At 35.2% G+C, this 25,747-nt stretch overlaps 1 protein-coding gene across 2 annotated transcripts in view; it reads right to left on the reverse strand.

Annotated features, from left to right (window-relative positions):
- Window positions 1-5,021: 5,021 nt before the first annotated feature.
- The window catches only part of LOC149948904 (ubiquitin-conjugating enzyme E2Q-like protein CG4502), a 79,536-nt gene continuing 58,810 nt past the window's right edge, over window positions 5,022-25,747 (reverse strand). For both annotated transcript variants that reach the window (XM_090174087.1, XM_090174085.1), the window contains exon 4: window positions 5,022-6,782. The gene's annotated coding sequence lies outside the window, so the exon portion shown is untranslated. The remainder of the gene's footprint in view (window positions 6,783-25,747) is intronic.

Here is a 25,747-nt window from a genome sequence, read left to right on the forward strand (position 1 = left end):
CTAACGTATAGACTTCGAGCTTAGGAAACATAGCGCCATCTGTGTTATTATCCATCAACTTAATATGTGAAGAAATAGCAGATGACCTTTGATTTTCAATTTATTTTCGGTTGAAACTTTCACCTGTTGTGCAAAGATAATTTTTGAACTAGCAGACAGCTTTCACATATTCAATTTCAAATTTGGTCGGTAGGCGGCGATACTTGTGACCAAAATTTTAAATACGCACTATTTATATGCCTATAACGAAAATGATATTTTATGGAGATTGATGTATCGCTTCGTTGTAACTCCGAGTTTAGCTGCTAAATTGTATAATGTACACTCAAATTGTCCCTTTTGTGGGGAAAGTGAAAGCGGTGAAAAACATGTTTTTTAATTGTTCAGTTACTGATTTTTGTAAAATTTTTTTTCGTTTATACGACAAAGATTTTAATTTGTCAAATTTAAATAATTTGATTTATGACTTAAAATCCTAAACATTTTTAGCTATTAGTAAACTCTCTGTAGTTATCATAAACAAATGCGCAACAACAACGAGTAGATTACTAAAATTCATCGAAATAAAGTGAGAGTAACTTAAAAACAACAACAAAAAAACAACAACTTCTTGTACAATAAAAGTTTTTATTTTTAAAAACGACAACTAGTTTCGCTGCCGCTTCGGGAACATCATCAGGTCTCAAAAAAAAAATAAAATAGCAGTCTATATACTCAGTACTGTTGCAGGTTAAAGGCCTAGGATTTCTTCTGCCTGTTTTCCTTTAAGTTTACTTCCCGCCGCGCAAATATCCTGGTGGTAGGCCAACGTGTTCCGCGGTTGGCCTACCACCAGGATATTTGCGCGGCGGGAAGAAAACTCAAAGGAAAACAGGCAGAAGAAATCCTAGGCCTTTAAAGGGAATATAACCTCAGGTATTTGGTGTGGAACACCAACGTTTGCAGCTCTGGTCGCTCTTGCCTTTGGCTTTAGAAATATTTGGCGCCACTGTACAGGGTAATTTGAAAAATTGAAGGGGTCTTCCATAAAGATTGCTTTGCAGGTATATCCCCATTAAGAAAGGCAAATTTATAGTACATTTGGCGGAAAGACACTAGCACGAATTTCCCGAAAATCGTCGTCGGGAATTTAGAATTTGCCCTATTTACGGTTGAATTTCTAAGTATACCCGCGCGCGTTATGTACATTTCGAAAATACCATCTATTGCGATATATTTCAAAGTAATTATTAATTAATTAACATAGATTAAATTTAAAAACAGTTGTCATGATTTATTTTTGGTATTACAAGTAAGGCATACCTGAAAAAATCCATTTGGCGAGTTCAGGGTAAGTATAGAACGGGTAATGCCGAGATTATCACGTTGGCGTACATAAACGTGCGATTTGATGATTGTTTAGGAGCATAATACTAAAAATACGCTATAATGGAGCTTAAAAATAATAATCTACATTAAATATTTATTGATCACTTTGAAATTTACGCAAGAGACATTTCTAAAATGGATTAATACAACACGCGTAGAAATTCAACAGAAAATCGACGAAATTCGAAATTCCCGCCACCGATTTACCGGAAATTCATGTATGTTTTTCTATATTCCGGATAAAATAGAGCAAATCTGGAAATATTTAAAATTTGTATTAAATGTATAAATTTGGGTAGAATAAAAGTAAATATAAGCTAAATGATGTAAATTAGTAAAAGAACCGTATTAGTTCAGTAAATTTGGCAAAAATTCGGGTAACATTTTGTAAAATTGTGTGAATTCGATCGGGCAAACTTTGAGTGAAATTCAGTAAATTCATGTGAAGTTGGGTAAAATAAATTTCGAATATAAAGTAAATTAAAGGGAGTAAACTTACAAAATCGTCTGTTTATTCAGAATTAGACATGGTAAAATGGCCACACTCAGCCATTTTGGTAAAAGGTTTTTACCCCGACTCGAACTATTAAGCTACTCAGAAATCTCAGATCAAGCTAAAAGTATCCACCTAATCTAGCTCTTACGTCATTGACGGACTATAGTAATGACGTAACTCAGTAAAGAGAAGAGGGAACGTTACTATATGTTACAGGGAGTTGATGGGGTATGTTCCTTCAAATGTCCCTTAACATCAAAGTGTGTAAAACAATAAATAAAAAGACGTAATTTCGAAAGAAATTTAGTAATTTTTAGGTTTGTAGTAATTAAAGGGGGTCCGAGTATTTGTTACGTAATTAAGTTGGTCCGAGTATCTGTTACGTAATTAAGTGGGTGGGGGTCTTCCCAATTGTTACTCTTCGTTACGATTTACGAAGGGGATTACTTTTACATTACGCAATTTGTGAACAGCCTATAAAGCTTTCTTTTGTGACATAAAAGCAACATTTACGATTTTTTATTCATTTTATTTTATATAAATATTTATTAATAGTTCAGCAATCAATCTAGGGATGGCGCCACGTTTGCCGCTATTGAAAATGGACAAATAATGGGTATTTAAGAGGAAACTTTCGCCGCTAGTAGCGTGCCCTATATCCTATAAGCAGCCCGCGCTTGTTTTGGTTTAATAAACACGGGTTTTCAAGACAACCAATGGAATAAATATTTGTTGTCAAGATTACCTAGGCAATAAATATTTGTTGTCAAGATTACCTAGGCAATAAGTTTTTTGTTGTCAAGATTACCTAGGCAATAAATATTTCGTTGTCAAGACTGACAATGGAATAAATATTTAGTGGTCAAGACAACCGACGTAGAAAATATTTGTTGTCAAGACTAACAACGGAATAAATATTTGGTTTTCAAGACTACCAATGGAATAAAGATTTTGTTGCCAAAACTATCAATGAAATAAATATTTGTTGTCAAGACTACCATTGAAATAAATATATGGTTTTCAATACTACCAATGGAACAAATATTTTGTTTTCAAGACTGCCAATGGAATAAATATTTTGTGGTCAAAACTATCAATGGAATAAATATTTGGTTGTCAAAACTATCAATGGAATAATATATTTGGTTTTCAAGACTACCAATGGAATAAATATTTTGTTATCAAGACTGCCAATGGAATAATTTATTTGTCAAGACTAGCAATGGAATAAATATTTTGTTGTCAAAACTATCAATGGAATAAATATTTGGTTGTCAAAACTATCAATGGAATAATATATTTTGTTTTCAAGACTATGAACGGAATAAATATTTAGTTATCAAGACTGACAATGGAATAAATATTTTGTTTTCAAGACTATGAACGGAATAAATATTTAGTTATCAAGACTGACAATGGAATAAATATTTTGTTGTCAAGACTACCAATGCAATAAATTTTGTTGGCAAGACTGACAATGGAATAAATATTTAGTGGTCAAGACTACCGACGTAGTAAATATTTGTTGTCAAGACTACCAATGGAATAAATATTTTTTATCAAGACTATAGCAATGGAATAAATATTTTGTTGTCAAGACTACCGACGTAATAAATATTTGTTGTCAAGACTACCAATGAAATAAATATTTGTTGGCAAGACTACCAATGAAATAAATATTTGTTGTCAAGACTACCAATGAAATAAATATTTTTTATCAAGACTACCAATGAGATAATTAGGCACCGTCTGCTTGGAGGACCTTAACCCCGAGCACGCCACAAGCGGCGAACGTTTCTTCGGGGTTATTCATCTTTTAAGAGGTTGGATTACGACGCTGTACCATTAATGGAAACGCTTATCCCGCAATAAGTTAGACTTGTTTACTCCCTCCTGGGTGAAGAAGTGAGAAATTAAGCTGATTTGTCAATAGTGCCCTCTATCGTAGATAAATAAAAGCTGGTTAAAAAAAAGAAAATAATTGTGCGTTCGATTAGTTGTGAAAACTGAAAATAATTCATAGAAGTTCATTTACTTTTATAACTTAAAAAATAAACAAATATTTTTAGTAAATATTTATTTAAAATTATGGATATCTTATTTCAATGAAATGATCAAAGTTAAAAATACAGATTAACTTTATGTCGCCCCCGCCCCCCTCGAAGTGTAAATTGGGGAAATAAAGTATTTGAAAGCTTCTGTAATCGTACTTCTCGAAATTGAATAACTACGTGTGGTTTCTTTTTAAGTGCTCATTAGGATAGCGACATATATCTACTTTGGGGTGTGCAATATATTTGGTTACATTAAATAATTCGATCGAACACCAAATCGAATGTTTGTTTCATCGAGTCGAGTAGACCTAGAAAATGTTCTCGAATGTTCGTTTCTCAGCATCAAATATTCGAATAATCAAGAAGAGCGGTATATGTCAAATAGATTGCAAAACTGGTCGAATAACCGAGGAGTTTTACTTCATTGTTGAGTTTCAGGGTTGTCAAAAGAGATCGCGATGTAGTCAATTGTTAGTTGGCAAGATCATTGAGCCTTACCGTATATTGAAATTTTCAAGAAAAGCAAAGTGAAATTAAAACTACAAAACGAAATATGTCAAACTATTTGGAATTTCAAATACTATTTTGTATTTGATCGGTTCACTGACCTTGTTTTTCATTAAAATATTTTGACCAAACTATACGATGTTTTAAATATTCGACGTGGCTAGAAAAAAATATTTGATATTCGATTCGATCCACAAAAAATTGTGTTTGCACAACTGTACTTCAGAATAGTATCGAATATTGATAATAGTCAATAAATTATTCGACGTTTTAAATATTCGACGTGGCTAGAAAACAAATATTTGATATTCGATTCGATCCCCAAAAAAATTGTGTTTGCCCAACTGTACCCCAGAAACGTTAATTTTATATCCCAGGATAAAATTGTATCATTATTTTTCAAATATTCGATTTGATATTCGAGGGTGGCTAGAAAACAAATATTTGATATTCGATCCCCAAAAATAGAATTTGAGCAACTCTTGTAAACACAGAAATAAATGGACCAAATATTTTAATGAAACGTTTCGTCTTTATTTCGTTAACTATATAATAATTCGAAGGACAGAATGAGAAATATATTTATAACAGCATCATCATCATCATTCACGACAAAAATAATTTCATTAACAACAATAAAATACTTAAATGTATACTTTTAATAAGTTTCTACGTCTACATCATGAAGGAATAAATAGTCTAGGTTGACCTTTTTTATAAGTACGAATCCGTGGGTAATTAAAAATTGACGGCTAAATCTAACGAGTTTTCAGGGTTGTATTTGTTTATCAATGTCCATTTATAACCCTTTTTTTTAGAGTCAAATACAATTGAGATCGTGGTTTAAATTTAGTAATTAAGTTTTTCCCGCGTTATAAAATACAAATTTCAATGACTTTTTTCTTCCAAACACTAAAATACGATCTAAATTACATCACGAAGTAAGGTTTTTAAGCTTCACTATATAATTACAAAATGAGTAACATTGAATATGTTAGTAATATTACATAGATGGCCATTGAAATTAATACAAGATTGTTTTGGTTATTTTTTATTTTTTACAAATTTGACCTTTTTTTAGGCCTTGGACTAGATAGAAAACAGCAGACGATTCTCACGAAAAGTTTTGAATTCCTTAAGTTTTTTTTTGTAATATTTTTTTCACTTGTCCATAAATAGGTCGTGACATCAGTGACATCTACAACTTATTATCGTAACCGTATAGTTTATAATACACTATCAAAGAGACTATATTAAACCCTTTTTTCGTAGAAATAAAAGAACTTATCGTGTTACCATAAATATATGATATCATCTTACGAGAGAAGTATACACCAAACCGCATCACGACTAAACATTTACTAACGATGTAAAATGTAGAAATCTAACTGCGTAGGGATATTTATTTATTTCTAAGCCATAGTTCACCGATGTAATAGTTTTAAAAATTCCTATTTAGGCCCAGAACTACTTTTCTATTTTGAAAAATCCGCTTGAAGCAAAAAACATTAGCAGTATAGGGATATTGATACTTCTCACTGCGATAGATATTATATACTTCTGGCATTACTAACCAGTTGAAAAATAAATCTTATTCCTTTTAGTTTTTGTTTTGTACCATTTAACTTTTACATTTAAACAAACAAATATTTTTATGACTATATTTGTTTTAGGAAGTTCGTTTTTTTAATTTTTTTAATAATAATATTTGTTTATTACAATACTATTTAAATTGGACACACAATTTTTCTTTATACTTTTTTGGTATGGTCGGCCTTTTTGTTTACATTTAGTTTTTTTAGCTATAATTGTTCTTTATCGCATTATATTGGCAGCTAAATTTTATTTAAAGCACATTTTTTCTGGCTCGTCAAAAAATTATCACTATTAATAAAAATGTCCCAAAATTCGACCGATTTATTCAAAATGGCCGTTTTCATTATTTTCATAAAATTAAATTTTATCTTTTTTTTTAAAACTACCCGTTTAAACTTTTTAAGACGAATTTTTCTAAATATTTTTTCCCGTTGGACAACCGAATATTTTTTTGGTTTATTTAACTAGGTGTATTTGTTAGAATCAATTTAAAATTTGACTGCTAAATACGCATTTCTTTAAACCATCTACTATTTAAATATATATAACAGTATAAATATATTAATTCTACGTTTCTCGTTAAAATAAAAAAAAACCTCAATAGCAAATAAATAATTTTTTAAATACGTTAATTTCATATCGGAGATAATTCACACGATATTCTACCTTTTGAAATACTTTTTTGGCGTTAAATTTATCAGTTTCATTTCCTCCGTTTTCCTCTCCTTTATTTTCAGAAGACATTTCGCAAAAGTAGCCATCTAGACAGAAAAAAGAAATAAATTGAAGAACTAATTTAATATTGAAGAAAGGAGGTTCGCCAAAGAGCATACATAGGCCTTTCTAAATTTAAACTTTTCGATTTAGGTCAGGACGAGAGATCCCCCCCCCCCCCATAAAAGGGATTTCGATTATGTACCAAAAAGGGGGCAGAAAATCGAAGATCAAAGCGAGTTTAAAGATCAATTTGACCTTTAACCTATTGGGAGATACCCTTGGCCGTTGAATGGAAAATTTCTGTGAAATAATAATCATTTGATAAAGGCCAATCTGAAATTTAAATTACCCAAAGTGAGGTAGTAGAACGAATAGTAATACCATAAGTTAATCATTAACTTATGGTAATACCAAACGTAACTTAATAGAAGTAATGTAATAAAAAGTAAAATACCAAAAGTAACGTAATAGATGTAAACGAATAAATTGTACAATATCAAAAGAAACGTTATAGAATGATGTAATGGAATAAATCGAAAATATTTAAAGTAAAGAAATAGATGTAATGAAATAAATCGTAAAATATCAAAAGTAACGTAAAAGATGTAATATAATAAATAGTACACTACCAAAAGTAACGTAATAGATGTAACGTAATAAATGCGATGGAATAAATCGTAAAATATCCAAAGTAACATAATATATGTAAACGAATAAATCTTAAAATATCAAAAATAGTGTAATAGATGTAATAGAATAAATATTAAAATACCTAAAGTAACATAAAATATGTAATAGATTAAATAGTAAAATACCAAAAGTAAGGTGAAAGATGTAATAGATGTAATGGAAAAAAATCGTAAAATATCAAAATATACGTAAAAGAGGTAATAGATATAATGGAATAAATCGTAAAATACCAAAAGTAACGTAAAAGATCTAATATATTAAATAGTAAAATGCCAAAAGAAATGTAATGTATGTAATAGAATAAATAGTAAAATGCCAAAAGAAATGTAATGTATGTAATAGAATAAATAGTAAAATGCCAAAAGAAATGTAATGTATGTAATAGAATAAATAGTACATTATCAAAAGTAACATAAAAGATGTAAAAGAATAAATAGTAAAATACCTCAAGTAACATAAAAGATGTAATAGAATAAAAAGTAAATTATCTAAAGCAAAGTAAAAGATGTAATAGATTAATAAGTAAATTACCAAAAGTAAAGTAATAGATCTAATAGATTAAATAGTAAAATACCAAAAGTAACGTAATAGATATAATGGAATAAATCGTAAAATATCAAAAGTTACGTAATAGATGTAATAAAATAAATCGTAAAATACCAAAAGTAACGTAATAAATTAAAACTAAATACCAAAAGTAACGTAAAATATGAAGTTGGGCATGTCTTATTACTCGAACGCTAATATTTCAACCATAGCCTATAAAATGGAAGCAATGCTAAGTATTGACAACTCTCTCTTTGTTTCTTGTCAGGTAATGATACCCAAGAAATCTACAAAACATTTTACGGATCAACAAAGGCTTTCAAAAGTTAAAATAACGCTTACTTAGACAAAAACAATTTGATAAATTATAGAATTGGAAAGCAAAATGGTCCATTATAAGCACTCGCTTCAGGCAGTTTTTGGTTCGCATTTTGGACCTAAACGCATTCTGTCTCTGCCCCCATCAAAATAACTTCTTTTACTCACAAGGAGACATCCCGAAGTGTAACCCACCGATTTTGGTCAAACTCGGGGGATTGGTAGACCTTCATGTAACTGGGAAAAAAAAATTTTACTAGGAGCTTTCCTGGAATTTTAAGATTCGCTATTAAGAAATTTAGGGGGTGCTTCAGAAATGTTTCCCGTGGCTCAAGCGCTGCCTAAAACACCATGGCGACGCCACTGCATAAACGTGCGATTTGATGATTCTTTAGTAGCATAATGCTAAAAATACACGTTTTAATGAAGCTTAAAAATAATTATCTGCAATAAATATTTATTGATCACTTTGAAATTCACGCAATAGACATTTTTAGCCTAGATTAAAACCTTTAGGAATTCAACTGAAAATCGGCCAAATTCGAAATTCCTGCCGCCGATTTACGGGAAATTCGTGCTAGTATCTTTCCTCCAAATGTATTAGATTTTTTGCCTTTCTTAACCTGCAACTGACAAGGAGACATCCCGAAGTGTAACCTTGGATTAATAATATGTAAAATAAAAACATTTTATTAATCCAAGGTGTAACCCACCGATTTTGTTCAAACTAGGGGAATTTATTCAATGGGCAACCGTTTTGCCATGGCAACGAAAAATGTTTTTGACAACAACAAATGGAAATTTTCCCATTGAAAATAACATGGGATTCTGACCGATTCCTAGGACCCCCTCCCCCCCCCCCCCTGTGAAAAATTTGAACAAATTTCAAAATTTCGAAAATGCCAAAAATATAAGAAAATAGATAAAAATTGACAAAAAAAAACATCAAATGGGAAAATTTAATTTTTTAATTTTTCGTTGCCATGGCAAAACGGTTGCCCATTGAATTAATTCCCCTAGTTTGAACAAAATCGGTGGGTTACACCTTGGATTAATAAAATGTTTTTATTTTACATATTATTAATCCAAGGTTACACTTCGGGATGTCTCCTTGTCAGTTGCAGGTTAAGAAAGGCAAAAAATCTAGTACATTTGGAGGAAAGATACTAGCACGAATTTCCCGTAAATCGGCGGCAGGAATTTCGAATTTGGCCGATTTTCAGTTGAATTCCTAAAGGTTTTAATCTAGGCTAGAAATGTCTATTGCGTGAATTTCAAAGTGATCAATAAATATTTATTACAGATAATTATTTTTAAGCTTCATTAAAACGTGTATTTTTTAGCATTATGCTCCTAAAGAATCATCAAATCGCACGTTTATGCAGTGGCGTCGCCATGGTGTTTTAGGCAGCGCTTGAGCCACGTGAAACATTTCTGAAGCGCCCCCTAAAATTTCTTAATAGCGAATCTTAAAATTCCAGGAAAGCTCCTAGTAAAATTTTGTCGAATATTATTGTACTTGTTAAAACTGTTAGTAGATTTTTAAAAGTGAAAGATTATTGATCTCATTGTTTCGATTAGACAAATAAAACGGTTCCTATATTAATAAATTAATAAGAAAATGTTTTCTTTTATACCTTTAATTCGCAGTTCTTTTTCTAAGTCGATAAAAATATTATCCTTTTTGGATATTGGGAACCCCAGTTGGGTTATCGGCTTAAGCACCCCCAAATTAAAAATCGTGGTGACGCCACTGCGTTTATGTACGTCAACGTGGCAATCTCGGCAATACCCGTTCTTTAAGAATCAATCCCTACAACTGACGTCTTTCGACGCGTTGAAACACTCTCCCGCAAACGTTAGGATTCCACACCAAATACCCGAGGTTATATTACCTTTAAATGCAAGATGACACTTATAGGTATTAAGTTACTTATGGTATTAAATGCCAGGTCTCGCTTACAGGTATTAAGTTACTTATGGTATTAGTAGAAAGCGTCCGCGAACAATGCACGCCACAAAGATAAGCCCCGTCTACGTCACAAACGGTCATAAGTAAAGGTTCATTTGTCAATAAACGATCGATAACGTGGATTTGTACGAAAATTCAGCCAATTCCGTACGAACAAAGGGCGTGCGATAATGCATTTATTTCCACTCCGGCATAATGGCCATGTTGAGTCGATTTTGATCGTTTCCACTTTGCAATCCCCCCACGCTCTGACGGTAAGCTCCTCCCCTTAGGCTCAATCACGTATGCCCGGTCTCTCATTGGTTCCCTACAACTGACGTCTTCCGAGGCGATTGAAACGCACGCCGGTGACGTTGTTCCTTGCCCTGCCATCTCGTGGCGGGGGGGAAATTCGATCATTAAACCCGCTATTAAAAATATAAATTGAGCGTATTTTATCGTTGTTGGTGCCCGCTACATTAGGCCTAAATAATAATTTAAATTCTGCACGCCACGGATCTCGGGCTGTGCGAGTAGTGGTTTTAGGCAATCGAGTACGAAATATTTTTCATCGAGTATTCGAGTCGAGTAATATTGAAGTCGAGTCGAGTAATCGAGTACTTGATTAAGGGGAACCTTTCTCTTATTCGAGTCAAGTAATTAGGAAAAAATCTCGATCAATATTTTTAACGAGTCGGGTTATCGAGTATACATGATTAGGAGCTGGTTTTATTCGAGTAATTAGGAAATTAAATTTAAAATGAGTATAAACTAACTTTCAATGCTGAAAAAATTTACTTTAATTTAAATGAACCACAGTTTCCACAACTTTAGTAACATTTTAATATTATGCCTACTAGCCTAATTCGAGGCCTAATTATAGTAATTAATAGTAAAATAAAAATACAATATAATTTTTTTAATTATGAATGTACCGTCTGTAAGTATATTGCTTAGGAAGTTAAGACTCTTGTGTCCTAACGCTGGCCGACATCCGAACCAGAGGCGTAGTGAGAAGTTGCAAAAACCCCTCTTTGAACTTAGAGCAGCTTATTCGAGTAATCGGAAACCCGAATATGCAATTTTTTGGTACTCGGTAATCGACGAGTATTCTCCAATTACTTCTTCGAGTTCGAGTACTCGACCTCAAAAAATGCCGAGTACACAGCCCTACGTGACGTATCTCTTCGTATCCATTTTGATTAGAAGGGTGAATCCCGAGCTAGAAAACCCGGACAACGCGTGTTCTATCGCGGGCTGAACCGCTCCATTAGCGCCACACTATCTTTCCACGACGCAATCACATTATTGATATTTTACAAGTATCGTCGGCGTTATTTCTAAATAATAAAGACGAGTTGGCGCGCGCGAATATTTATCCCGAGAACAGGCCTTCAACGAGGAGAATTGACCCTTTGGTCTTATAGTCCCATCCAGGTGGCGCCACGCGACGGTATTGTTCGCTAATGAGGGCATGGACTAAGAAATCCTTACAGGGGACTAACAAACGCGAGTGGAGACGGGTTCGATACCAGCTAGTGCAAAGATAATATCATTCCGTATCCTAGATTCGAATAGTTGATTTTATAAAATGTCTTTACGCTTGCCCAACTTGTTGAAATGTTGCCCTGGAATAGTTCAGCCAATGCCTAAGAATGAGTTCGTAAGCTCTTTAGTGGGAGAGAAAACGGATCCACAGCTGAAGCGGGGAGGCAACATTTCAACAAGCCGGGAGTAGTGGCTCACTCCTGTAATCCTAGGCGTCTGGGAGGCAGAGTTTGTGGATGGCCGTGTGAGGACGACCACTAATCCCCCAACGGGTGATTGTCATACTTCCGCCACGGGTGTCCCAACCCTATCCCCAAGTATCCCCCCGTTGGCGTGGCCGTAACACATATCTCGCACCTGTTTAATTAAATGGACGAGCGGACTGTATTGTCCCACCCGTTACAATGGCTCATAACGAGCAAAACAAAACAAAAAAAAAACATTTCAACAAGATGGCCAAGGTTATTTTATAAAAAGAACTATTCAGAGAGCTTCCGATAGACGGTTTTGTAACGAAGCGTTTACCCACATCCGCGACACGTGACCTCCGAAAAATCAGCCTCCATCGATTGCTATAGGACACTATCTATAGTTGGTTACTATAGTAACTACGGAGTTCTTCAGTTACCCCTTTCCATTAAACTAGTTTAAGTTAAAGGTAATAGCTAGGGAAGGAATCTGTTGGCTCGCGTGGCATGAAGGGCTTGTCACCACCCTCCTACGCGTTGTAACCTGATTTAAAGGCATTAAAAGTCGCTAGATGACTTGGGCATAGGGTGGTGCCTTGTATATTAGCCTAGCTGATTTCGATTAGGGTACATTTGTTCGAATTTCATTCGTCCGAACGGTGGTACAAATGTCCGAATGATCATTTGTCCGAATGCCGGAAAACAGGATCGTATGTCCGAAAACGTATTTCATTTGCCCGAAAAATTTATCACAACTTTTGTTGGTGATTTAGTCGTTCAATTTATGTTAACTTTACTGGCGAATTTCATTTGTTCGAATAATCGTTTGTCCGTTTTTTCGAACATTAGGAATTGTTTTTTTTTTTAATATTGTTAATATAAGAAAATAGTAACATTAACGTGAACCTAACCTAACCTAACCTAACTTAAAATATCCACAACATTCAACGCAATTCCCACTTACTAACAAACAACGATATTTACAATGTAGTTTTTTATTTTTAATTCTTGCACTAAAAAAATTAAAAAACAGCAATAAGAAATACTAATTTAGCGACAGAATTCGGACAAGTGAAGCTACCGATTCGGACGAATGAAACAAACAAGTTGTCCAATTCGAACAATTGAAACATTTGTTATTTCGGCGGTTCGGACGAATGAAATTCGAACATTTGTTAAACCGTTCGGACGATTGAAATTCGAACAAATGTACCTACCCCCTGATTTCATAGGGCTATAAAAATTCCGAAATATGATTGGTCGGATATGCAATCAGGACTTACGGGAGTCCACAGGGCCTAAAATAGTGGGCAGTTCTGGCAGTTTTAGGCAGTTCTAAAACTTTGATTTGCAGTTCTGAAATCGGATTTGTATTTGGGCAGTGCTTTTTATCGTGAATTTATAGCAAAAAAATATGAAATTTTTTAAATAGCTGATTACCTGATGGGAGATGTCAACGGGTCTTTCCGGTGCATATCGATAAACGCAGCCAATTTTGCTGAACTAAGTTACTTATTTACAACCCGTTTTTCTCTCAGAATTTGGTGAAAATATTCGTCCGCTACAAATTCTGAATTCCAACTGCTTTTACAGCTCATTGAAATTATGTTTTGGCGGTTTAGTTTGTATATTTTTTTGAGGCAGTTCTAAAAAATCCCTATTTTAGCCCTTGGGAGTCTAAGTTCGAATGAAATATTCAACTTTCACCCAGATTTTTTAAATGCCGGTGTTGCCCTTTGACAGAACGCTTTCGGACGCGACTTCCACGCCGCCAAGTTTGTCCGAGATTAACTATAATTTTTACCCGATTGACATGAAAGCAATAAGTTATTTTCAATATTTCTTCAATAGAAGAGGGAAAGCCCCTAGGTTTGAGTAGCGCCATCTACCGCATAGTCGGAAAACCAATTTTCCTCATTGTGTGGGAAATAATTGAATTTCAAATCTCCATTAAACACTCAAATCAACAGCAAAAACATAATTTTTTAACGCTACCATCGAAGTCTATGTTCCCTTTAAACACTTAGTTTCCTTTGAACTACTGCAACCACGAGTTGGTCAGCAACCAACTGCAGCGCCACCAAGTTTGCCATAAATGAACTAAAATTTGCCGTGTTTACCGAACCCCCTTATTAACGTTTGCTTTTTTGAAAATTTGAGGCTGAAACTACATAATGACGAGTTTTGAGAGTCACGTGACGAAAATTCGGTCTGAATTCTGTACACGATTTTGTGAATCTTTAGCCAAGGATACTGTATAAGTATACAGTATCCTTGCTTTAGCTACCACTACAGTAATAGCAAAAGTAGCATAAGACCCAAAAGTGCGTCAGCTGCACCTTCGCGCCTATTAAAATTTCTAGTGAGACCTAGTCACACTACAGACTACATAACCTACTAGTTGGAATAGTACTAGCAACTTTATATTTAGTCTATAGTCTGGCGCGATTTTATCTCTTCGATTTACTCGCCCGAAGACATACGTTCTAAAACGCCTCACTCGGCGGCGCTGGAGTACCTCGATTTTGATGACGTGTTTCCGACCCCCCTTCGTTTCCTTTTTTTACTTTGCGACAAACTCTCAGTTCTGACACACTTTTGGGTCTTATGCTACTTTTGGTAATAGTTATACTCCATAATGTTAAGGCTTATGCATATAAATACAAGAATTAATTCTGGTATTAAGTTAAGATAACAAACGCGTGCAGCTTCATGCTAATTTTATTAAATGGAAAATAAAACCCCATCATTATTGCATGATTTAATTTGTAATATTTTTAATTTTTAAATTAAATTAAAAACTTTAAAAACATACGATTGTTCCTATATTTTTACATGTCTTTAATTTAATTAAAAAAATTAAAACAAATCTTGGAAATAATTATGGTATTTTATCGAAAAAAATTATGAATTTGAATACCTGAATGTATTCTTGATAATAATAATAATTTATAATAATAAAAGATAATACTAACATTTCGTCCACCAGGTTTAACAGAAGCTAGGGGTAACTGACACTAGTTACGTTAATATTTTTTGATGAAGAAGAGGCTCTCTTTAATAACGCGTTCCTATGGAAAAAGGAATCAGCGAAGTCAGATTGTGATAAACTTGATCGCTTTTCTTTTACGGTTGGTTAATAAAGTTCGGCGCATACAACCCCACCTACCGGCGGCGAGGGAAAAGAGAGAGAGTCACCTAAGCCCTGGAAAGCAATAAAAGTCAAGCAGGGAGACTTCACCATCCGAGCTAATCCCCCCTTCATCTTTTCTCATGCACTCTCTCATTTTCTTTTATTTCACTCTCCATCTCATAAAGCCACGGATATCACCATCCCCTGTACAGGGGATTCCGCGTTACACCAGCCATGATTCTATCGACACTGCTACGAGCCTAAGTAACGTAATATCTATAAGTAGGACACTGAATTATTTATATTAATGATAGTCTGTCACAGAAAGATTGCGATTCGAACAAGAATTTCGTCACTACCTACTTCCTTGATTAAGTTGATTGGAAAAATTACGGACAGGTTAACGTAATAGGGAGTGTAGGGAGCTGTTGGCTCGCGGGGCTGGCCACCACCCTCCTACGCGTTGTAACCCGGCCACCTGAATCAATGGCATTAAAAGTCGCTATATGACTTGGTTTTTAGCTTAACTGATTATTTAATTATTTTATTTTTGAATTATGAATAAAGTAAAACAATGGTTTTGAAAAAACGCGCTACTTCGGCAGAAAATGCCTTCGAGGCCCAGCTGATTATTATTATTAGAGACAGATGAAGCCATCCCTCTTGAAAACGCGGAGATGGAACTAGTAGCTGAGAGTGGGTTATACCATAAGTGTATAATATTCTGACATAAGTGTAACACTTATTCTTCACACGCAAAAGTTTTACTGAGAGCTATTCGCGAGACAGACTGCATTACAGGCTTGGCCGATTTGCGTCCGCTTGCTAACGCGTCACACGTAGCCTTTGACAGCGCCTCGCTAGGGGGAGGTTTTCTTCTTGTAATGACGTCACTCCGTTATTAGCTCTCAGTAAAATATTCGACAAAGTGACAAACTTATGGATCAATATTATAGACTTACGTTAATATTAAATATATTTATTTGTACGTGGGGAGAAGGATACGTTTATGGAATACTGGCCTGATACCGGTCAATTTTGTGTTCCCATTCAACAATTCATTATTATATTTTCAGTGTAAATTTAATTATTTTCTTTTGAAAGCGTTTAACTTGTCAAAAGACAGTTCCAAAGACCAGTAAGAACTCGGGGGGCGTTGTCAGTCCTTATCCACGTTATGATTTAAGTCGTCATTGGCGAAACAGATTAAAAACATTGCTATTGAAAGAATAGTAAGAGTCATAATTATGTCTATTACGTTATTTATGATAATTATAATTAGGAATAATGATTATGTTGAAAGAATTTTTGGAGGAAATACCTTCGCACCGAACCACTCAGCAGCGGTCAAAAGAAGTAGGAGGCTGCGCTCAATATTTGAACCCGGCGTCAAAAGTTCTAGACCGTTCCTTTCAATGATAGTCTGTCGCGAAGCGATTGCGTAATCGGAAGTTTCGGAACGGGAAACTCGTCACAACCAAAATGATGTTAAATTAAAAATAAAACTACGAGCGTAAATAAAAAAATGCCCATTTGTTTTGAAGACTTAAGCCTCGTCAAGAACCGCTAAAATTAGGTGACCGCCATTTTTTTTTGTTTACAACTAACTCTCCTGGCGTTTAGGTCGTTTTAGGTGATATATTCCAACAGAGGCCGCCAATGCACTTTCTCGTCCCTGTATCTACTGTCCTTGCCGTCAAAAGTCGTGGATTTTCTCGCGTACGTTTTTCATTGGCTAGACGCTTTAGCGCCTGCTGTCGTCGGAAGGGGAAAATTCGAAAATTGTCTTCCCCCCGCCCGTAAAACGTTCATTGTAAAGGCTCGTGACGCTCGTCCAATGAAATTCGTACACAACCCTTCGTTAGCGTGTTTAAAGGCTAGCTGCGTTCTCCTTGTGTTTGTTGCTCCTAGCTGCCAAGTTATTGCGACGAACATAACTACGAGACAAAAAGAACCCAAGTCTCAAATAGACTCACTTCAGAAACGAAGTGAGTGTTTAAATTAGCCCATACTACTTTCTATTTCTATAATTCATTATTAATTTGCCAAAGTAAGCCCATTATGTTTACTTTCGAAAGCGTTACAATTTTTAATAATAATAAAATAAAATAATAATAATCAGCTAGGCTAATACCCAAGGCACCACCTTAGGCCTAAGTCATCGAGCGACTTTTGAAGCCATTAATTCAGGTGGCCGGGTTACAATGGGTAGGAGGGTGGTGGCAAGCCCTGCGAGCCACGCGAGCCAACAGCTCCCTACACTAACTATTACCGTTAACCTCAACATTTCTCGAGTGTCGTTGTTCTAAATACTAGTAACAAATCCTTATCCGCGAGATGATTTATATGGTCGTTGTCGAAATCGATTGACAATAAAAGAAAATATCGTTGGAAATAGTGTTGGAAGTCGGAAAATTTTCCGTATTTTTCCGAAAAAAAAAAAGTTTTAATTCTATGTAATATTAGAAGTAACTTACGGCACTTGTACATAAAACAATGAATGGTGGCGAAACTAGTCGTCCGAATTTTAAATTTTTAAAGATTTAAATAAACTTTTTATTGTACAAGAAGTGGTTTTTGCAATTTTTAATCTTCATTCACTATGTAATATTGTTTGCAAATTTAAATAAAGCGGCATTTTCACCTCATTTTTTCTAATCTAAAAGTAAAACTAAACCTATACACTAGTTTAAACTGGTTGAAATGTAACACTATTAATGTTTTGTAGTATGTTTACTGATATTAGTCATTTTATATCGATAAAAAGTTAAAAAAATTAAAAACCCTTGAAAATAAATTATGTGTTTCAATTTTTTACCTTTCCGATTTGCGGAAAATTTTCCGCATTTTATTTTTCCGTAAAATTAACAACACTTGATGGAAATATACGAAGTGCCATACTTACGTAAGTTACGTTACTTACGCTATTACGTCCCTAAATTTTACAACGCCTCATTCGATATCAGGCAAATATTTGTAGGTTTGGGGTTCCCATGAAAGATGATTCCCCCTGTAGATGTTGAAGACCGTTCTTTGGGATGCACGCTAATGACGTCTGAGCTGGCCAGCCTGCGATTGGAACAATCAATATTCTGACAGCCTCCCCCCACACCCGCGTGATGCCATTTTTTTCTCCCAGGGGGGGGGGGGGGGGTTCAAAGACAGTCCCACCGCCTACTGCCCGTCTGTGAAGGCGCCAGATCAATTTGCATCTTTATGGACGATCCCGAACTTGTAGCATGAACCCCATTCATTTGTATACCCAAATTTCAATACGAATCCATGACGAATACTGGGCCGCCAATAACGATTCCTCTTCCAATCGTTTGTATTCTCAGGGATGGTGCAAATATGAATCGAGTTACACCATTAAGCACGGAAACAGACCATCATTGGAAATATATTTCGCAATATCAGCTAACCCATTCTTAAGAAAAATCACCTTAATTCGAACATTACAGTACCGTAAGTAACATAAAAAACGTAAGTATGACACGTTTTATTCTCCCAATACTCATTTTTTATAGATAACATATAAATCATAATGTGACTGACGACAGGTTTCTACGGAGCATCTAAGGTCTTTTGTAAATTAAAACGCTTTAAACAGCAAAGTAATTAGAGTTGTTAATTTTCCGGAAAAATAAAATGCAGAAAAATTTACAGAATCGTTTCCGCAAATCGGAAAAAGAAAAAATTTAAACATAAGTTACTTCTTAAGGAATTTAATGTTTTTAAGTTTTATCGATATAAAATGTCTAATAACAGTAAACATACTACAAAACATTATTAGTGTTACATTATTAATCAGTTTAAACTAGTCTAGAGATTTAGTTTTACTTTTAGATTCGAAAATTTGGTTTACGATCGAATTATTTGGTAAGTCAAATATCTAGCACACCCCTAGAATGTATTTTTTTTAGTATTTGAAACTACCAAACAAGCCTAGCAATAATTGCGCCAATAAGAGAAGAGAGTGACTTGTTTCCTTTCCAAAACTTCTGATTACGCTAATCAATCACTCCGCGACAGACTTTCAATAACGTCATCATCACACTTATTGTTATTAAGTTACTTATAATATAACACGTTAAGAAAGAGGCATTCTAAATGTCACGCCGGGTTAGAAATGACAGCGAAAAATTAAATTTCGAAATTGACTGCGCGATTTTAAATTAGGAATTTCGAGATTTTATGCCGTCAATCGAAAACATTTTTTTTTGGCCAAACAAAATCAGACACGAAAATTCTTTATTGGTCAGACTTGTTTTCTCAAGAATATTTTTTATTTTTACGTCAGTATTAACGCTGATGCAATAATAAGTTTGAGAAAACAGGGTCACTTAAATATTGCTATTTCAAAGAGTGTATTGATGTTAACTGAGAATATGAAGTCGAAACAGTGTTGCCAATGTTTGGAAGTCGAAATTCCCATTGCTGGATAGTAAATTTCCCACGAATTCCCAGTTTTCCCACACCCCAATTTAGCTTCGTCCACAACGAAAACTCAACGGAAAACTTTTTAATATTAAATTTGATTGATTTACCCATTTTGAAACATTTTGGTTGTTAGGCCTCTGCATTGATTGATTGTAGTATTACGAAGCGCCACCTTTATATTATTTATCAAATCCCAAGATTCACGAAAATACACAGCTCTAGATAATTTTGAACTTTCTATTGATAGTCAAATTTAAGAAAAACACAAGATAAATACCCGCTGACGTGAAAATTCAAACAAAATCCACGTTTTTGAAAAAACATTACCTTTTACCCCCAGAGAAAAATGGATCCCAAAAATTCCCACAATATGGAAAATTTCCCACAGTCTGGCAACACTGAATCGAAGCTATAGCCTCGGATTTCATAAATACTGGATGATATTATCCGCTTTCACGGAGAGAGAGAGAGAGTCTCAGAGAGAGTTGCGAACTTACCGGAGTGTCACCCCCCTTACCAGCGTTGCCAGATTTTTCTGAACGAATTACAATATAAATTATGGTACCAATATAAAAAAAATAATTACTTTTAATCTAAAGTGTTTGTTGCAAAACATGCAAATAACTGTTTTCGTGTGCCATTTATTTAAGGGGAGTGGATGTGGTCAGTATCGACCATAGAAATCGGAATAACTAACTAGAACGATTTTTGAAATTTTGCCGCGCGCGTGGATTAGAAATTCCAATTTCCATGGTATAGTCTGGCAACACTTGAACGTGGGCTTAATATTTCGAAGCCTGAAAGCAAAAACTACGTAACTTTAACTATACTTTTAATTTGTATAAAGTTACGTGGTTTTGGCTTTCAGGTGACCATTTTGTGTATGGTTAATAAGAAATTATTATTATTTTAGTACTAGGAATAATGTAAATATAAAAATAGTACCATTATAGAACAAAAGGTTGAAATATGGAAAATTTTATACTATACAGGGTGTTTCAAATTTGAAGGAATTGTAGGGGTGAGTTGAGAAGTATGCCTGTTTTTTCCCTTTTTCCTACGATGAGTTAAAAAAGCCCCAGACAGCTTCCAAGTGTGGCCTACTAGCCCCTGGAAGTAGGCTGCAACAAGCGCAAAACCAAGCAGCAGGGACTTTAAATACTGTTTAAGTTAACTTTTTTACGCTGGTTACTTCGATTTCTTTATAAAGTCCTTTTTTACCCAAACCTTAACGTTTGCATTTCCCTGTTGCTTGGTTAGGTGCTTGTTGCAGCTTACTTCCAGGGGCCTGTAGGCCACACTTGGAAGCTGTCTGGGGCTTTTTTAACTCATCGTAGGAAAAAGGGAAAAAAACAGGCATACTTCTCAACTCACCCCTTACAATTGATTAAAATATTTGCATAACCTTCTAAAACATTCCGTAGGGTACGCTCTCAAAATAATAGTAAGGTGGAAAATTATGGTATTTGTAGCATGGTTGTAGCATGGTTATAGTACGTATGGAAACGCTGCCCTTACTGCGTGGTTTTCCTTCCGCGAATCATGGTATATTCCCATTCAGCCGAAATCCCATTTGACCGAAAGAATTTCAAAATATTGCCCATTTTGGACTGGCTTCGCTTCATTGGGATTTTATATTGAAAATACATTTTTAAATAGTTTTTCTGTATAGAGACAATATTTAGGTTAGGTTGGGTTAATATTGGGTTGGACAATACTCAGTACGATATGGCTAGATACTGTCCTCTAGGTCGCGTTGTAGACGGCCCATCGGGATAGCGAGAATGGGGTGGGGTGGCGCGGTGCGCCCCCAATACTTCGCGTACGATACCATTTTGATAAGGTTACTTATTCGATGTATTATAAACAATAAGAAAACGTAAAAATTAATAAGAATTTAAACCGCACAATTGGGCTATTTTCGATAGAATGGGAATCCATGTTAATCGCTTTCGGTCTAATGGGATTTCGGTCGAATGGGACTAAACCGCGAATCACGAGGCTAACAGGGTGCTGCCCAGGCCCGTTTTAAGTCCTTTTGGGGCCCTGGGCTAAATTATTTCTTAAGACCTTTGCGATCGCCAACGGTCAGCCTTTGTATGTACGTTGTCCAAATTGAACTACGCAATAATCAAACCAAAACTTTTAATTTCAAAAGTATAACATAGGCCTACTGAAAATAAGATTTTTACTGACAGTGACTCGCTGTTAGGTTTTAGAAATTGTTGGTACCGTATGATACGCGATGAGTCAAATTACTTTAGACGTAACTAAAAGATACATAATATTAAATGAGCACAAACAATTTATTTAACAAACTAAACTCTTGTCAATAGAGTAGAGGCTGTATGGCTGGCTTATCCGGGGCCCCAAAACTGGCTGGGGGCCCTTGGCTGTAGCCCATTTAGCCCATGCCTTAAGACGGCCCTGGTGTTGCCCACATATTCTCGGTCCACCTCAAAACATTCTTCAAAGCACCACGATTTCCACCGATTAAGTTTTATCGGGTTTCGAGGAAAAATGGAAAGGTTCAACTTGAAGTCGTAACGAAGGGAATAGAACGAAATGTATCCCCCAGAAGCACGTGTTCCAGGATCAGGTTCCGTGGCTGAAATTCCTTCATAAAAACTGCAGAGCGCTCCCCGGAGTATATTGATTTTCGGAGGAGCATGATTAAGAGATTTAATTTGCATATTTAAATTGAAAGAAGCGATAGAGATGGAAAAACTCTTAAATGTCTCGAATATCGCATTTGGTTTCTGGAGGGGAGAGAAGATTCTTATAAATGAACCCAATAATTTGGTTCAGTAACTTCGAACGAATAATAAGAAGTGATAATATATATGTAAATGGATTCTCATATATTATCATTCGAACAAGAGGTTGAAAGTGGCGCTCTCCTCTATGAATCCAATCCCCAATTGGTGTAGCATTTTTTTTTCGAAAGGGAAGAAAAATGTTCCTAAAGAGCCATCTAGTTTTCAAAACTTGAACTAGTGAACCTTCTGATTAGCAACGAGTTTTTTTAGTTTCTACGTGATATACTGCAAACATGTAAAGGGAATATAACCCGCGAAGCAATCTTTATGGAAAACCCCTTCAATTTTTCAAACTACCCTGTACAGTGGCGCCAAACATTTTTAAAGGCAAAGGCGAGAGCGGCCAGAGCTACAAACGGTGGTGTTCCACACCAAATACCTGAGGTTATATCAAATTTGAAAAGCAACTTCTCTTAAAGGCTGTCGCACGCTCTAGTAAGACCATCTAGAAGCTGTCACTGGCTCCAAAACCTGTTTTTCGGGAAAATAGTTTTCGGTAGCGTTGTCGGGAAATAGGTGTTTCTTTAAAATACGGGAGGTCACGTGTAAATATTTTTTCTACGTCACTAGCTATAGTTATTGAAGATAGAGGGCACGCGGTTGACTCTATAAAGATTTTTGAATTTGAAGTCCCCGTGCGAAACGCACGTGCCAATAAAGTACCAAAACTGTATAGCTTGAATTTACTGAGGTAAGAAAATATCACCATTATTAGCATAATAACAAAACGTAATATGTAATTTTGTTTAGCCTTTGCAGAATTCAGCTATACGTATATTTAACATTAAATATTGTTATGATTTACTAACTGGTACTGTTATCAAAGAATATTTGCTATTGCAGGAACATGTTTTTGTAATATTTTCCCAAAACTTCTAACCATCCATTTTATTTTCTTTGCCTATCTTTAAACGTATTTAAATTACAATCCATTAAAAACCTTTTTTCTTTCATCAAATTTATTAATTTTTCGTCACATCACTTTGAAGCTTGGACAATAAACTACTGGACTGGAATTATAAATATAAATGCCCTACTCTAAATTGCCTCGTCCAACCGAAACGATCGCGAAACATTTCTCCACAAAGGACATTGAATGTGCGTTGGTGTAGGGAGCTGTTGGCTCGCGTGGCACGAAGGGCTTGCCACCACCCTCCTACGCGTTGTAGCCCGGCCACCTGAATTAACAGCTTTAAAAGTCGCTTGATGACTTAGGCCTAAGGTGGTGCCTTGGGTATTAGCCTAACTGATTATTATTATTATCATTATTATTATTATTATTATTAAAAATATAACCTTATTCTTGTGTTTATTAAGTCTTTTTGTTTTAAGTTTTTTTGAATAAAAATTAAAAATTACTTACGTTTGAATACATTATACTATTATCATAAAAATGTATCAAATAATTAATTATAAATTTCAGTTCATTAGTTTATTTGTTTAAAGATAATATAAAGATTCCATATTTATGAGTAATAAAATTAATATTTATAACGGATCTACGAATTTCATATTCCTGCTCGGGGCGATTGTCGTAGCGCCTGCTAGCAGACGACTTATCAATGTGAAATACATTCAAACTGGCGAATGAAAATAAAATCCAATAGAACTTCCTATTCCACAGATGGCGAGCAGTGTTTATAAATAAGTCTTATCAAGATTGCCCCCTGTCCCCTAAAAAAGATCTGCAGGAGCCCAAGGTTGAAGATCATTTCGCAGGGGAAAGCCATTAGAGGCGCATTTTTAAATACCCAAAGTCTTACCAGATGGCGCCAGCAGTCTGAAACGCAAAAATTTTAAATTTTCAGAAAAATGCGAAAAATAGTTCAAATGCTTTTCGTGAATGTTTTTATGTCGAGTTTTTTTGGTGAGTTGAACTTTTATTTATAGTTTTTAAATAAAACACCGCTTAAAGTAGTGTGAGTAGTATAAATCATATCATAAAGTTTAAAATGACGCCATCTAAATGTTTATTTCCCGTAAGCAATTTGTATATAGGTCTATCAAGCTAGTTTTTTAAAACAAAATGAATTTCTCAAATTGGCGTTTTTTTATACGCTTGACTTTCGCTTTCAGGTAACGTTATGTTAAAAATAAAATATTGCGTAACGAAGGCCATTTTATATTTACCCTTTTCGCAAACAACGTCTCGTAATAGCCGAGTCGTTATTGGTCAAGATGGCGGTCAGCTAAAAGAGGCTTGGCCTTCTGTTTATAGAGTAAAGGAAATAACGTGTCGCCGCCAAAGAAGAAAAGGTCAAAAAACAGCTAAAAGAGAGGGGGGGGCAGAGGGAAGGGGGGGGGGAACGATTTTTCCACCAGGAAACAAAACAGACGCGTTTGGTCGCGGCTATCCGTCAGCGGCAGGCCACGCGCGGAACAATCGCGTGTCCTCATATCTTCATATTGATAACCTTCGCTTTTCAAGCAGACACGAACGAACACCTTCAGGAAACGGGAGAAACATCTGCCCCGTTTTGGAAAAGATCCAATGCCCCCCCCCCTCCTCTACGTGTTATCATCTTAGCAGAAGTAACCTCCTACGAAAGAAGTAGCCACCCGGAATGGATAAATCGGACTTGCACCTTCGTACAAGGGCGTTTCCAAGATTTCAGTTCGGGTGGGGTTTCAACCAGGCCCGTAACCAGCCGCCAAAACTCAGGGGCGCTCAAATTTTTTGCCTTGTTACTAAAAATCTTAATTTTTAACTCCCACTCCTGAAATTAGTAAATATAGGTCCCTAGGCGATAATAATAAAAATTAAAACCCAAAAATGGACGAAATTTAGCCCTTTTTTCATTTGGAAGACTTATAGATGGATTCTGTGATAATTTTTAATAATTGTCATACTTATTACATTATGTTACTTATGGTGCCCTTACCGATGGATATTGGCTTTCTTGTTTTAATGTAGTTCAGACGTCAACGTCTCTTCGTACGAGCGCGTGCTAGAGTCACGAGAAATTTCGGATTTTCCAGCGCGAGTGAAAATTGAACGTGCGAAGGTACTAATAAAGTTCTGTACCGTGACGTCAGAGCGACATTCATTTAATAGAAACACCATAGATATATGAAATAGCATAGATCCCTTACGCTGCACACGGACCCGTGGGAAGAACTCGGAAGAGGCAGCTAGCAGAAGACCCATATTTTCTGGATGCGCTACGCAATAGTGCCATCTATCGGTGACCAAAATGACTATTTCGAAAATATATTCTAGATGCGCTACGTAATAGTGCTATCTATCGGTGACCAAAATGACTATTTCGAAAATATTTTCTAGATGCGCTACGCAATAGTGCCATCTATCGGTGACCAAAATTAGTATTTGATAAATATTTTCGGGGTGCGCTACGTAATAGTGCCATCTATTGGT

This window comes from Leiobunum rupestre, chromosome 4, assembly GCF_980474605.1.
Source record: "Leiobunum rupestre chromosome 4, qqLeiRupe1.1.hap1, whole genome shotgun sequence".
Lineage (NCBI taxonomy): Eukaryota > Metazoa > Arthropoda > Arachnida > Opiliones > Sclerosomatidae > Leiobunum > Leiobunum rupestre.